This window comes from Stenella coeruleoalba (assembly GCF_951394435.1).
Source record: "Stenella coeruleoalba genome assembly, chromosome: 18".
In the NCBI taxonomy this organism is placed as follows: domain Eukaryota; kingdom Metazoa; phylum Chordata; class Mammalia; order Artiodactyla; family Delphinidae; genus Stenella; species Stenella coeruleoalba.
This window is the reverse complement of record NC_137164.1, coordinates 49413256-49425376: the sequence shown is the minus strand read 5'-3', so window position 1 is coordinate 49425376 and position 12121 is coordinate 49413256. Positions and strand designations below refer to the sequence as shown.

General features: G+C 38.6%; 1 long non-coding RNA gene across 1 annotated transcript in view; it reads left to right on the top strand.

Annotated features, from left to right (window-relative positions):
- The first annotated feature begins 993 nt into the window (after positions 1-993).
- Positions 994-12121, top strand: part of LOC307176875 — a 180566-nt gene continuing 169438 nt past the window's right edge. The window contains exon 1 of the long non-coding RNA XR_013824923.1: positions 994-1489. This is a non-coding gene — a long non-coding RNA (uncharacterized lncRNA). The remainder of the gene's footprint in view (positions 1490-12121) is intronic.

The following is a 12121-nucleotide window of genomic DNA, read 5'->3' as shown; positions in this document are numbered from 1 at the left end:
ACTTTGTTATAATGTAGAAACTAACACACCACTGTAAAGCAATTATACCCCAGTAAAGATGTTAAAAAGAAGTAAAAAAGTAAAGTTCTGAAAAATTTGAAAAAAAAGTAATAAAATGAAAAATACAAGAAAGAAAGAAAGAACAGAACAACCAAACCAAAAAATAAATCTACCAATGATAACAAGTGCTAAAAACTATGCTAGAAAAAAGAAAAAACGGACAGATAGAACCCTAGGACAAATGTAAAAGCAAAGCTATACAGACAAAATCACAGAAAGATTCATACACATACACACTCAAAAAAAGAGAAAAAGGAAAAAAATATATCTATCTACATATATAAAAAAGGGCTTCCATGGTGGCGCAGTGGTTGAGAGTCCGCCTGCCGATGCAAGGGACACGGGTTCGTGCCCCAGTCCGGGAAGATCCCACATGCCGCGGAGCGGCTGGGCCCGTGAGCCATGGCCGCTGAGCCTGCGCGTCTGGAGCCTGTGCTGCGCAATGGGAGAGGCCACAACAGTGAGAGGCCCGCGTACTGCAAAAAAAAAAAAGAGCAGCCAAATCAATAAACACATCTACCAGTGATAATAAACTGTAAATACTAAACTAAGAACTAAGATAAACGTAAGACCAGAAACAAGTTAGATGCAGAAAGCAAACCCCAAGTCTACAGTTCCTCTTAAAGTCCACCGCCTTAATTTTGGGTTGATTCGTTGTCTATTCAGGTATTCCACAGATGCAGGGTATTTCAAGTTGATTGTGGAGCTTTAATCCGCTGCTCCTGAGGCTGCTGGGAGAGATTTATTTCCCTTTCTCTTCTTTGTTCGCACATCTCCCAGGGTTCAGCTTTGGATTTGGCCCCGCCTCTGTGTGTAGGTTGCCTGAGGATGTCTGTTTCCCACTCAGACACGACGCGGTTAAAGGAGCAGCTGTTTCTGGCGCTCTGGCTCACTCAGGCCTGGGGGAGGGAGGGGCACGGAGTGCGGGGGCGAGCCTGCGGCGGCAGAGGCCTGCGTGACGTTGTACCAGCCTGAGGCGCGCTGCGTGTTCTCCCGGGGAAGTTGTCCCTGGATCACGGGACCCTGGCCGTGGCGGGCTGCACAGGCTCCCGGGAGAGGAGGTGTGGAGAGTGACCTGTGTTTGCACACAGGCTTCTTGGTGGCGGCAGCAGCAGCCTTAGTGTCTCATGCCCGTCTCTGGGGTCCACGTTTTTAGCCGGGGCTCGCGCCCGTCTCTGGAGCTCCTTTAAGCAGTGCTGTTAATCCCCTCTCCTCACGCACCAGGAAACAAAGAAGCCAGAAAAAGTCTCTTGCCTCTTCGGCAGCTCCAGACTCTTTCCCGGACTCCCTCCCGGCTAGCCGTGGCGCACTAGCCCCTTCAGGCAGTGTTCACGCCGCCAGCCCCAGTCCTCTCCCTGCGGACGAAGCCCGAGCCTCAGCTCCCAGCCCCGCCCGCTCTGGCGGGTGAGCAGACAAGCCTCTCGGGCAGGTGAGTGCTGGTCGGCACCGATCCTCTGTGCGGGAATCTCTCAGCTTTGCCTTCCCACCCCTGTTGCTGTGCTCTCCTCCGTGGCTCCGAAGCTTCCCCCCCTCCGACCCCCACAGTCTCCGCCTGCGAAGGGGCTTCGTAGTGTGTGGAAAGCTTTCCTCCTTCACAGCTCCCTCCCACTGGTGCGGGTCCCGTTCCTATTCTTTTGTCTCTGTTTTTTCTTTTTTCTTTTGCCCTACCCAGGTGTGTGGGGAGTTTCTTGCCTTTTGGGAAGTCTGAGGTCTTCTGCCAGCGTTCAGTAGGTGTTCTGTAGGAGTTGCTCCACGTGTAGATTTATTTCTGGTGTATTTGTGGGGAGGAAGGTGATCTCCGCCATCTTGACGGTCTCCCTATCCTTTCATCTTTTGATAGAAATTTGGGTTGTTTTATTTTTGGGGCTATTATTAATAAAGCTTCTATGAATATTTATTTCAAGGCTTTTGTAAACACACATTTTCATTTCTCTTTGATAAATATCTGACAGTGCAATTGCTGGGTCAAAACTTTCTCTAATGAATTCTCCAATGGGATTGTACCATTTTACATTGCCATGAATAATGTATAATAGTTCCAGTTGCTCCACATTCATGTCAACAATCGGTACTATCTGTCTTCTTAATGTTAACAATTGTGAGTGGCTTATAATAGTATCTCATTCTTGTTTCAATTAGCTTTTCCCTGATGACTAAAGATATTGAGCATCCTTCCATGCACTTATTAGCCATACATATGTTTTTTAGTGTGTGAAGTGTCTGTTTAAATCCTTTGCACACATTGCTTTTTAATTATCTTCTTCTTGAGTTGTAAGAATTCTTATATCTTCTGGACATATGTCTTTTGCCAGCTATATGTATTGCAAAAAGTTTTCCAATCTTGGCTTTCCCACTCTTTGACTTGGCTTTTCCACTTTCTTAGTGGTGTGTTTTGAGGAGCAAGATTTTAAATTTTTAAAAACTTCTAATTAATCACTTACTTAAAAATGGTTCATTTTTGTGTATTCTCTTTATAAAATCTTTGTCTCTCTCAAGATTTCAGAGGGTTTTGCTCAATTTTTTCTAGTAGTTTTTATAGTTTCAATGTTTATATTTAGGTTTATAATCCATCTGGAGTTGATTTTTGTTTGCCATGTGAAGTAAGGGTCAGAGTTCATCTTTTTTTCCACACTGACATCCAGTTATTCATTACCATTTATTGAAAATACAATTTTTTCCTCCCCAAATTATCTTGGTGACTTTGCTAAAAAAAAAAACAAAAAAACAACCTACCCCCGAAACCCTCACTCCCTGAAAAACCTCACCCCAAACGGAGCAGACACATGTAGGTCTATATTTGGATTCTCTATTTTGTTCCATTTTTTATGTCTATTTTTATGCTACTATCACACTGTCTTGACAACTGTAGCTTTATATAATAAGTGTTAAAGTCAGGTGATTTACATCTTTTAACTTTGTTTTTCATATTCTAAATTATTTCAGCTATTTTAGGTCCTTTCCATTTTCACATGATTATGCGAATCAATTTGTCAGTTCAAAAAAAACCTAATGGCTTTTTTTTTTTTTTTAAATTGCGTTGAATCTATAGATCAGTTTGGGGAGAATTGATATCTTAACCTTGTATCGATCATTCCATGGACATGGTATATTTCTCCACTTATTTAGAACTTCATTTGTTTTTTCAGCATTGTTTTGTAGTTTTAGTTTGGAGGTCTTGTACATGTGTTTTAAGCTTATCCTCAGTATTTTATTTTTAAATAATATGCTAAATGGCATTTAAATAAGGGTTAGGGGTAGGGTTCCAATTGTTTATTGGAATATAAATATTGTTGTTGGTTTATAGAAATATGATTGAGTTTTTACATAGCTTATTCTGTAGATTCCTTAGGATTTCCTGTGTACAAAATTATGTCATTTATAAACAAAGAAAATTTTACTTCTTTCTTTCCAGTTGGAATGCCTTTTCTTTTTCTTGACTTATAGCCAGACTGACTAGGACCTCAAATATTATATAGAAAAGGAGAGAGCCGACATCCTTGCCTTGTTCTCACTGTGTCACTTGTAATTCTTTTTTATTCTCTTTTAATTTATAGATATATTTTCTAATTTTCTATAATAAACACATTATTTCTTATGTAAAAGATAATTAAAAACAGAAGGAAATGCTGATCTCTGAATATGGGAACTAATGTTAGTAGCTAATAGTGTTGATTTTCAATATTTTAATGAATCAGATACAATCTTAGAGTTCTCTTTCTTGAGATTAAGCATAGATATAACTTTAAAATCTCAGATATTCGTGTTTTGGTTTTGTAGGTTGTAACTATGAGATTAAAATGTATACATATGGCAATGCTGAAGTAGCCTGTTGGCCCTCTCAGGGACGTATGTGGATCACCCCACAATCATTTCAGCCATGGATATTGCTATTGGTCATTAAGAGACTGACACTTGTAGGATGGCTGGCTCTGCTGGTGGCATTTGGTGCCTCAATATAGATAGTCATAGGCTCAATATCTTTTATTGCAGCCATTTTCCCACTGGATTTTTAAATTTGGGAACTAGAATTCACAGCTAAAAAATGTTTCTCAATATTTAAATTAAACACGTAGAATTTTTATTGTGGTAAACGCATTGATTTTACAGCTGAATCCTTTAACAATACGATCCTGAAAGAGAGTGATTCTTGGCATGATTTTGCCTAGGAACCTTCTATGAATGTAAAAGCGTTCTCGGTAATGACAGACAACCTCATTGCAAACTGCTTTGCACAAAGGCAGTTTAGGAATCCACTTTGGTTTGCACAAAGTGGATTACTAAAATTGGATTTCCATGTCTAAATTCTTTCTGTTTGTAGAACACCTGGTTCTCAAAATCACTTTTGATGCATGGGCTCTTGCCTAAGTTTTCTCAAGTTAATTTGGTTGTACATTTATATTTACTTTTGCTTGTCCTTCTACTTCTTGGCATTAGTGGCCTTTCCAGATGCTCTAAGACCTAGGATGAAAGATGTAAGACACAATCTCATACAATGTTAAATTCCCCAGTAAGGCAACACAAGTTAGTGGGGGAAAAGGATTAACATATATTAGCTACTTGTTTAATAATTGCTGCCTGTCTTCCTTAGCCTAGTTATTAATTTTCACTAATCTCATCCTAATTTCATTAAGTTCCTGAGTGTTTGCTTACAGAGCTGCCTTATACTTTACATGAAAATTTTTTAAATGGATCTGTTATTTCTGGGAATGATCTATCTACTCTAAATTGATTGCCAGCCCACTGTTTTGAGCGCTTTCTGTGGAGTCAGGAAATCTGGGCTTTTGTCCCTATTCTGCTTCTAACTAATTGTGTGTCCCTGTATAAGACACTTGTTCTTTCTGGTATTCAGTTTCCTCATTTTGTAGACGACAAGATTGGTCTAGACGGTGCCTGAGATCCTTTGTAGTTCCAATATCTCGGGATTATAAATTGATTAAAGTTCTTCACTGGAAATTTCAGTCTCCAAATGGATTTCTGCAATAGAAGATTATATGTGGTTATTTGATTTCTATGTCAAATTTGTTCTGCATGGGCAAATCACACAAATGATGTCAAATGGGTTATTTTAAAGAGTAAAATGTCAGTACATTTATAATATCAGCTAGTGTGGTAGATGACAAATCATGCATGTGGCATGTCAGTAAAGGAGAAAGACGTTCGTACAGTTATATTAAATCACTGCCATCGTATTTATTGTCTACCTAGAGTAAAACAAAAGCTACTTTGTCACATTACTGATTCCTAGATGGGAATGTTTTGCCATGTGCTTACTGAAACTGCAGAAGAGAAAATTATTTTTCTGGTTTCTGACAAGTCTTTCAATAGTCTTCTGTTGTTTCAAGAAATCATTCCCTTAGAGCCAATAAGTTTCACATCCGCTAGAAAGCCTAGTCTTGTATTTTAGGACTCTCTTGGAGCAAGTTTTATACAGGCTGAGCTCCTGAGTTGTCACTGGTGCTGCTAGTTTAGCAAGTAGAAGTGTCTATAATAGAGAAAAAAAGTGCTTATAGCCTCCCAGCTTCTCGCCTTTTATATCAGAAGCTTTCTAATTAAATGTTTCTACAGACCCCCAGGGAGTTTGGTTTGCTGGGTACAGGATGCCTCAACCAAGGATAGCTGCAAGTTCACCTTCCTTGGTGAATGATTGGCACCTATTTTCAACCTGTTCACATTGCTCCTTGACTCCCTTTCTATGTGACTCCCTTTTTATATTCTGTAGTATTAGAATTTGGAGCACATTAGCAGACAGGGTTCACTGCATTATTTATTATTGTCTGACAATAGCTGTCATTTATTCAGTTCTACTAAGTTCCAGTTACTATACTACGTACTTCACCATATTCAACATCATTAAACTCTTGCAGCAATTAGAATATTGCCCTTTGAGGCACATGGATGCTAAAAATCAGCAGAGTTAAGTAGTTTGCCCAAGGCCACACAGTAAGAGGAGGAGCTGGAGGGTGAGCTCAGCTCTGTGACTACAAAGCTTTGTTCTTTCACTGGGTCTTAGGTATGGTGTGCAACACAGCATTGTTCGCGTGTTCACTCTGAATATCAAAGTCGTTCATAACACTTGTTGTATTAGGTTGGTTATAGATTAAGCAGTGAGACCACTGCTTCATCCATCACATTCCTTTTTCCCAGTTATCTGCATCTTTTTTCCCCACTGATATCATATTCTGTTGGAGTTATTTGCATTATGATCTTACTTCCTTCTATTTGGGCCACTTCCTACAAATAAAGCCACAGCCATTCTTAATAACGGCACAGACATGCAGTATAAGGCCTTTAAATAAGCTTACTCTTATTCCCAGCTGTGACTTCTGTTATTAAAAATTTTAGCCTCTGTTCCTTAGTCACAGTTACAGAATCATAAAATAAGAAAAAAACTTTTGAAATTATGGGAAAGTAACCCTTCACTTAGCAGAAGAGGAAATAAGTTCCCCCAAAGGTTGAATATTGCTTAATATATTTATGGAGCTTGGGGAATTTTTTTAGTTGCTTAAATTATTGAAAGAAAAAAGGACACTCCCATTACTATGGTTAGGTCTACATACTGATATATAATCCAATTAATTTTGTCCTTAAGTCTTTCAACTTCTTGGATATCCTGTAAACAATAGTGTATAAAATGGTTTTAAAATGATTTTTCCCCAAATCGTCTTATCATGACCTGTTTTCTGATTCCTAAAAGTGTTCCTAATGCTTGGCTACTTCATATTTTTGGCGAAAATTATATCGTTTGTACAATAAGGGCATCTTTGTTTCAGACAGAATCTGCTTCACTTGACCAAGTTTAGTGGGGTTTACAGAGCTTCATTTAGGGGGTCTCAACACCAAAATTTAAAAAAAATGCTGTCAGTAGATAAAAATACTAATTAAAAAAACCCAGTCATCCCATATGAAGAAAGGATTGGATGATGCAAGCATGTATTTTGTAAGGAATTAAGAATGAACTCCCAGGGTAGAAGACATACATAACATTTTAGTGAAGACTCTTGGATTCAGTTCCTTGATTTGGTCAAGTTGGTCATTCTTGTCTATGAGCAGATGTTCTGCCATATACACACTTCCGTTGAACTAAAAGAAAGCTGTCTTGCATGCTCTCATGTAAATAATTCACTCAGTGTGTCATGCATCCACTCTGGAGAGAGCTAGCCATTTACTTACTTCCCACGTGAAACAACTTAGTTTCCATGGTTCACCATTATAAACCCACAGCATCCCTGAAGTCCTTCGTCTGGTCTGGTGCCCTTGCCTAGTTAGACACTATGAGTCAGCTACTCCAATGAGGCTGTCATACAGGGCAATCCTACGATACATCTTTTGCATATTTTATTTTTCATTTTTCAAAACAATTTCCAACTCTCTTTCAAACCTTCCTCAAACTCTTACCCTCCTTCCTCACTCTTAGCTGATGACTTTGTCTCATATTTCACTATTGAAATCATATCATAATTTTTCTTAATTTTTTAATATCTTGGCTCCACCAGTTTTCTCCCTCTGACTCTTGCATCTTCTGTGATTTTCCACTGTATAATTTCCATTGATATCTAATGAAATTTCCCTTCTGTCTTAAATATCCTTTCTTAAAAAAGAAGAAAAACTCATTTCTCTGTGGTTATAGCCCCATTTCTCTGCTCCCCTTTGGAACAAAATTTCTTCAAAATAGTTTATCTTTTTTCCCACATGATATTTATATTCTCCCCTCAATCAACTCTAATTTGCCTTCTATCCCCTCAACTAAGCTGGGGTGGCTCCTGTCAAAATCATGAAATGACCTCTGGGTTGCCAATAGAATGCTTATTTATTTGTTTGTTTTAATTTTTATTGGAGTATAGTTGATTTACAATGTTGTGTTAGTTTGAGGTGTACAGCAAAGTGAATCAGCCATACATATACATATATCTGCTCTTTTTTTAGATTCTTTTCCCATATAGGCCATTACAGAGTATTGAGTAGCGTTCACTTCTCTGTTTTTTTAATCTTGTTGACCTCTCAACAGCATTCAGCATTAGAATGTTCCTGGGACCCTTCTCCTCTCTCTATATTCTCCCTTGATAATTTCATCCAGTCTATTAAAAAAAAAGAAGCAAAACAAAAAAAAGTATAGGCCGACGACTCCCCGCCCTGTATCTTGAGTCCTGATATTTCCCCATAATTCTAGATTCATATACCCAGTGCCTACTGGAACTCTCCACATAGAAGTCTAATTGATACTTTAAACTTAACGTGACCAAACAGAATTTTTAATTTTAGGCACACCAGAACTCCACTGATTTTTTTTTTTTTTTTTTTTTTTTTTAGTCTTTCTCATGCTGATAAATGGTGTCACTATCCCTTCAGTTGCTCAAGTAAAGAAACTGGGAGTTATCCCTAAGTTTATATTTATCCCACTTGCTGCATCCACTTTCCTAGGAAGTTTTGTTGATTATATCTCAGATACATGGACCCCATTCATTTGTTTTCATTTCCACCTTTACCCTCCTAGTCCAATCTTCCATGTCATTTGACCTACTATATAAGTGCCCTCTTGGTCTCTTTATTTCTACTTTTACCTGGGCCGGTGAACTGTCTTTTTTGTTCTCTGACCTCTTGTTCAGCTCTGTGCCTCAGAGAACTAAATTTCCCAGCCTCCCTTAACCTCTGGTTTCTGAATAGATTGGGCCAAAAGAAGGAATTGGTGGAAGACTGCCTTTTGTGATGTCTCTTACACATTTTTCTCTGTGGCTTCAGCTCCTGCCAGATAGTTCCACCTAACTCTACTGGAAAGCCTTTCCATGCTACTGTCAGTTGGATGACTGCAGCATCGTGACCCTGCTCATACTACCTCTTTCCTTGGTTCCTTCAGTCCCTGGCTATGGCTATGGTGTAGCTCACATTGCTTCATCATACCCTGTTTGAATTCTTAGCTTTTCTATCAGCTGTGTGCCCAGTTGCTAGTACTAAATGTCCTTTGTTTAAAAGACCCTAAGTGATTTTTAAAGCATTTCTTTATTTAACATTAATTAATATACTCCTACACAGTATAATTTCCACACAGCAGCCAGAGAAATCGTTTCAAAAATGAAACTTAGATGCTGTCACCTCTCCCTTCCCAAACTCATTTAAGTCTTTCCCAAAACTTCTTATCACAATGAGAATGAAATTTAAACTTCCTATACTGGCTGACAAAGTCTACCATGATCTGGTTCCATTTTGTGACTCTTATCTCATTTATACCACTTTACCTTTCACTCATTATACTCCAGCCATGCTGGCCTTTGTTCTATTCTTTGCATAAGGCAAGTTGTTCTGGCTTCAGGAATTTTGCACAAAATCATCCCTTTACCTGGAGTGCTCTTCTCTCTGATCTTCATGCTGTGCTCCTTCCTATCATTCAGATCTCAGTTGTTGTGGTTTTTTTTTTTTTTTTGCGGTACGCGGGCCTCTCACTGCTGTGGCCTCTCCCGTTGCGGACCACAGGCTCCGGACGCACAGGCTCAGTGGCCATGGCTCACGGGGCCCAGCCGCTCCGCGGCATGTGGGATCTTCCCGGACCGGGGCACGAACCCGCGTCCCCTGCATCGGCAGGCGGACTCTCAACCACTGCGCTACCAGGGAAGCCCACAGATCTCAGTTTTAACATCAACTCTTCAGTCAAGACTTTTATGATTCCAATTGTAAAGTGTGATTCTTCTTTACTCTCTCAAGTAAATCTATGTTAATTCTTTGTGTATTGTTTGTTAATATGTAATCATTTTTATTCCTCTGTCAATTTTCTGATTTATTCAAGCATTCATTTTGTCTCTATCTTCTAGGCAGAACAATGTTTGACACATACAAATCATCAATAAATATTTGAATAGATGTATGAATGAATGAAAATCAGACTTCTGGTTAGGCAAGGGTTACATGGATAAGCACTAGAATCCCTAAATTAAGTAGTTAAATAATCACTTAGTGTTTAGAAGGTAAATTGAAAAATGTTGCTAAAGTGCTAAGTACTATGTATAAAAGAAGACTGTAGCCTAATATAAAAGAAGGTAAAATACTAGAGTCAAGTTCACTACTCTATGTCTGCAGGCCAAGCCACAAATATACCCTCACACTCTTCATCACTGAGAGGAAAGAGATTAAAAAGAGTGACTGTATGTTTCATCAACCTGGGACTTCAACTTCTGGTAATGGCTGATAAGGTAATTCAGTATAATTCTAATATTGAAAATAGCTTTAAAAGGTGGAAAAAATAAACTAAAAATACCTACTAGAAAGCATTGGTGAGCTAGTAAGGCAGTAAAAAATTACAGAAGCAAGATCTGGAAAAAAAAAATGAGGTCCAGAGAAGTAAGCCCAGCATTTGGGTCAGTTTTTCTCTAAGGATATCTGCTGATTCTGAAAGAGGTAGCAGAGAGGCTGAAAAATACAGCAGGGCTTTTGACAGCTACATGAGACCAAGGGTACAAAATCACAGTAAGGATGAACAAGAAGTAGACTGAAAATCTATTTACATCCAGAATGTATAAATAACTCCCACAAATCAATAAGCTAAAGACAGGCAATGAAATAGAAGCCAGAAAACTTGACCAAACACTTCCCAAAGAAGGATGTACAAATGGCCAGTAACATGGAAGGTGCTCAACTGCATTGGGAATAAGTCAAATGTAAAGTAAAACCACAATGAATACCATTATACAACCATCAGAACGGATATAATAAAGTGTTGGTGAGGATATAGAGCAACCAGAATGCCCATATAATTGGTGAGGCTGTAAATTAATACAACAAACCTTGAGACAATGTTTGGCATTATCTTCCAAAGTTGCCACTCCAACAGAAATGCATGTGCTTGTGTACCAAGAGACATATACAAGAGTATTTATACCAATATATTCGTTACTTCTAATGTTTCTTCTGCTCCTTTCTCTCTTTCTTCTCTTTATAGTATTCCAATTATGTATATATTATACTTTTTTATATTGCCCCACTGTTCCTGCATACTCTATTCTTTTTTTCTTTTCTTTCACTGGTCATATCCAGTGCAGTGATGAACACATTGAAACAATCCTTCATTTCTGTTACAGCGTTTGTGGCTTATAGCATTTCCTTTGATTCTTTTAGAGTTTCCACCCCTTTACTTACATTATCTATCTGTTCTTGCATGTTGCCTACTTTTTCTAACAGAAAAAGGATAGAGTCCTTAACATGTAGTTATTTTAAATTCCCTACCTGATAATTTTAACATCTATATCATACCTAGGTCTCGATGGCTTTGTCTCTTCAGATTGTTTTTTATCTTTGCTTTTCATATGCCCTGTAATTTTTTGTAGAAAGCTGGACATGTTGTATCAGGTAATAAGAACTAAGGTAAATGGATCTTTCATGTGAAAATTTATGTTAGTCTGCCTAGGAGCTGGGCTGTGTTTAATGTTTGCTGTAGCTATAGGCGCTAGAGGCTTCAAATTCCTCCAATGTCCTTGTTTTTGTTTCCCTTCTTGACTTTGGGATTTCCTAATTAATCCTTCTCAAACAGAGACTGTGTCTTGAAGCTTTTTCAACTGTAATCCACTGTTTTATACTAGAGCCCTGTTGGTGTGGTGATAAGATGTGGCCAAGGGGAAGAAGTTTATAATCTTCTGATTAAATCTCAGATTATTAATGGGCTATAGACTAAGTATGGTAGGCAGAACTTCTTGGATGGGTCTTCAGCCTTATACACCTCTTAATCCCTGGAACCTGTGAATGTGATGAGCTACATTTCCTTGATTGTGTTATGTTATATGGTATATCAGTTTGCTAGGACTACCGTAACACAGCACCACAAATTAGATGGCTTAAAACAACAAAAATGTATTGCCTCCCAGTTCTAGGAGCAGATATCTGAAATCAAGGTATTGTCAGGACCACGCTCCCTCTGAGACTCTGGATAGAACACTTCCTTGCCTCTTCCTAGCTTCTGATGGGGGTGTATAATCCTTGGCGTTCATTTACATTTGCCTCAGTCAGTCTCTGTCTTTGTCTTTACATGACATTTTCCCCATGTGTCTTCATATCATTTTCCTTCTGTGCCAGTCTCTATGTC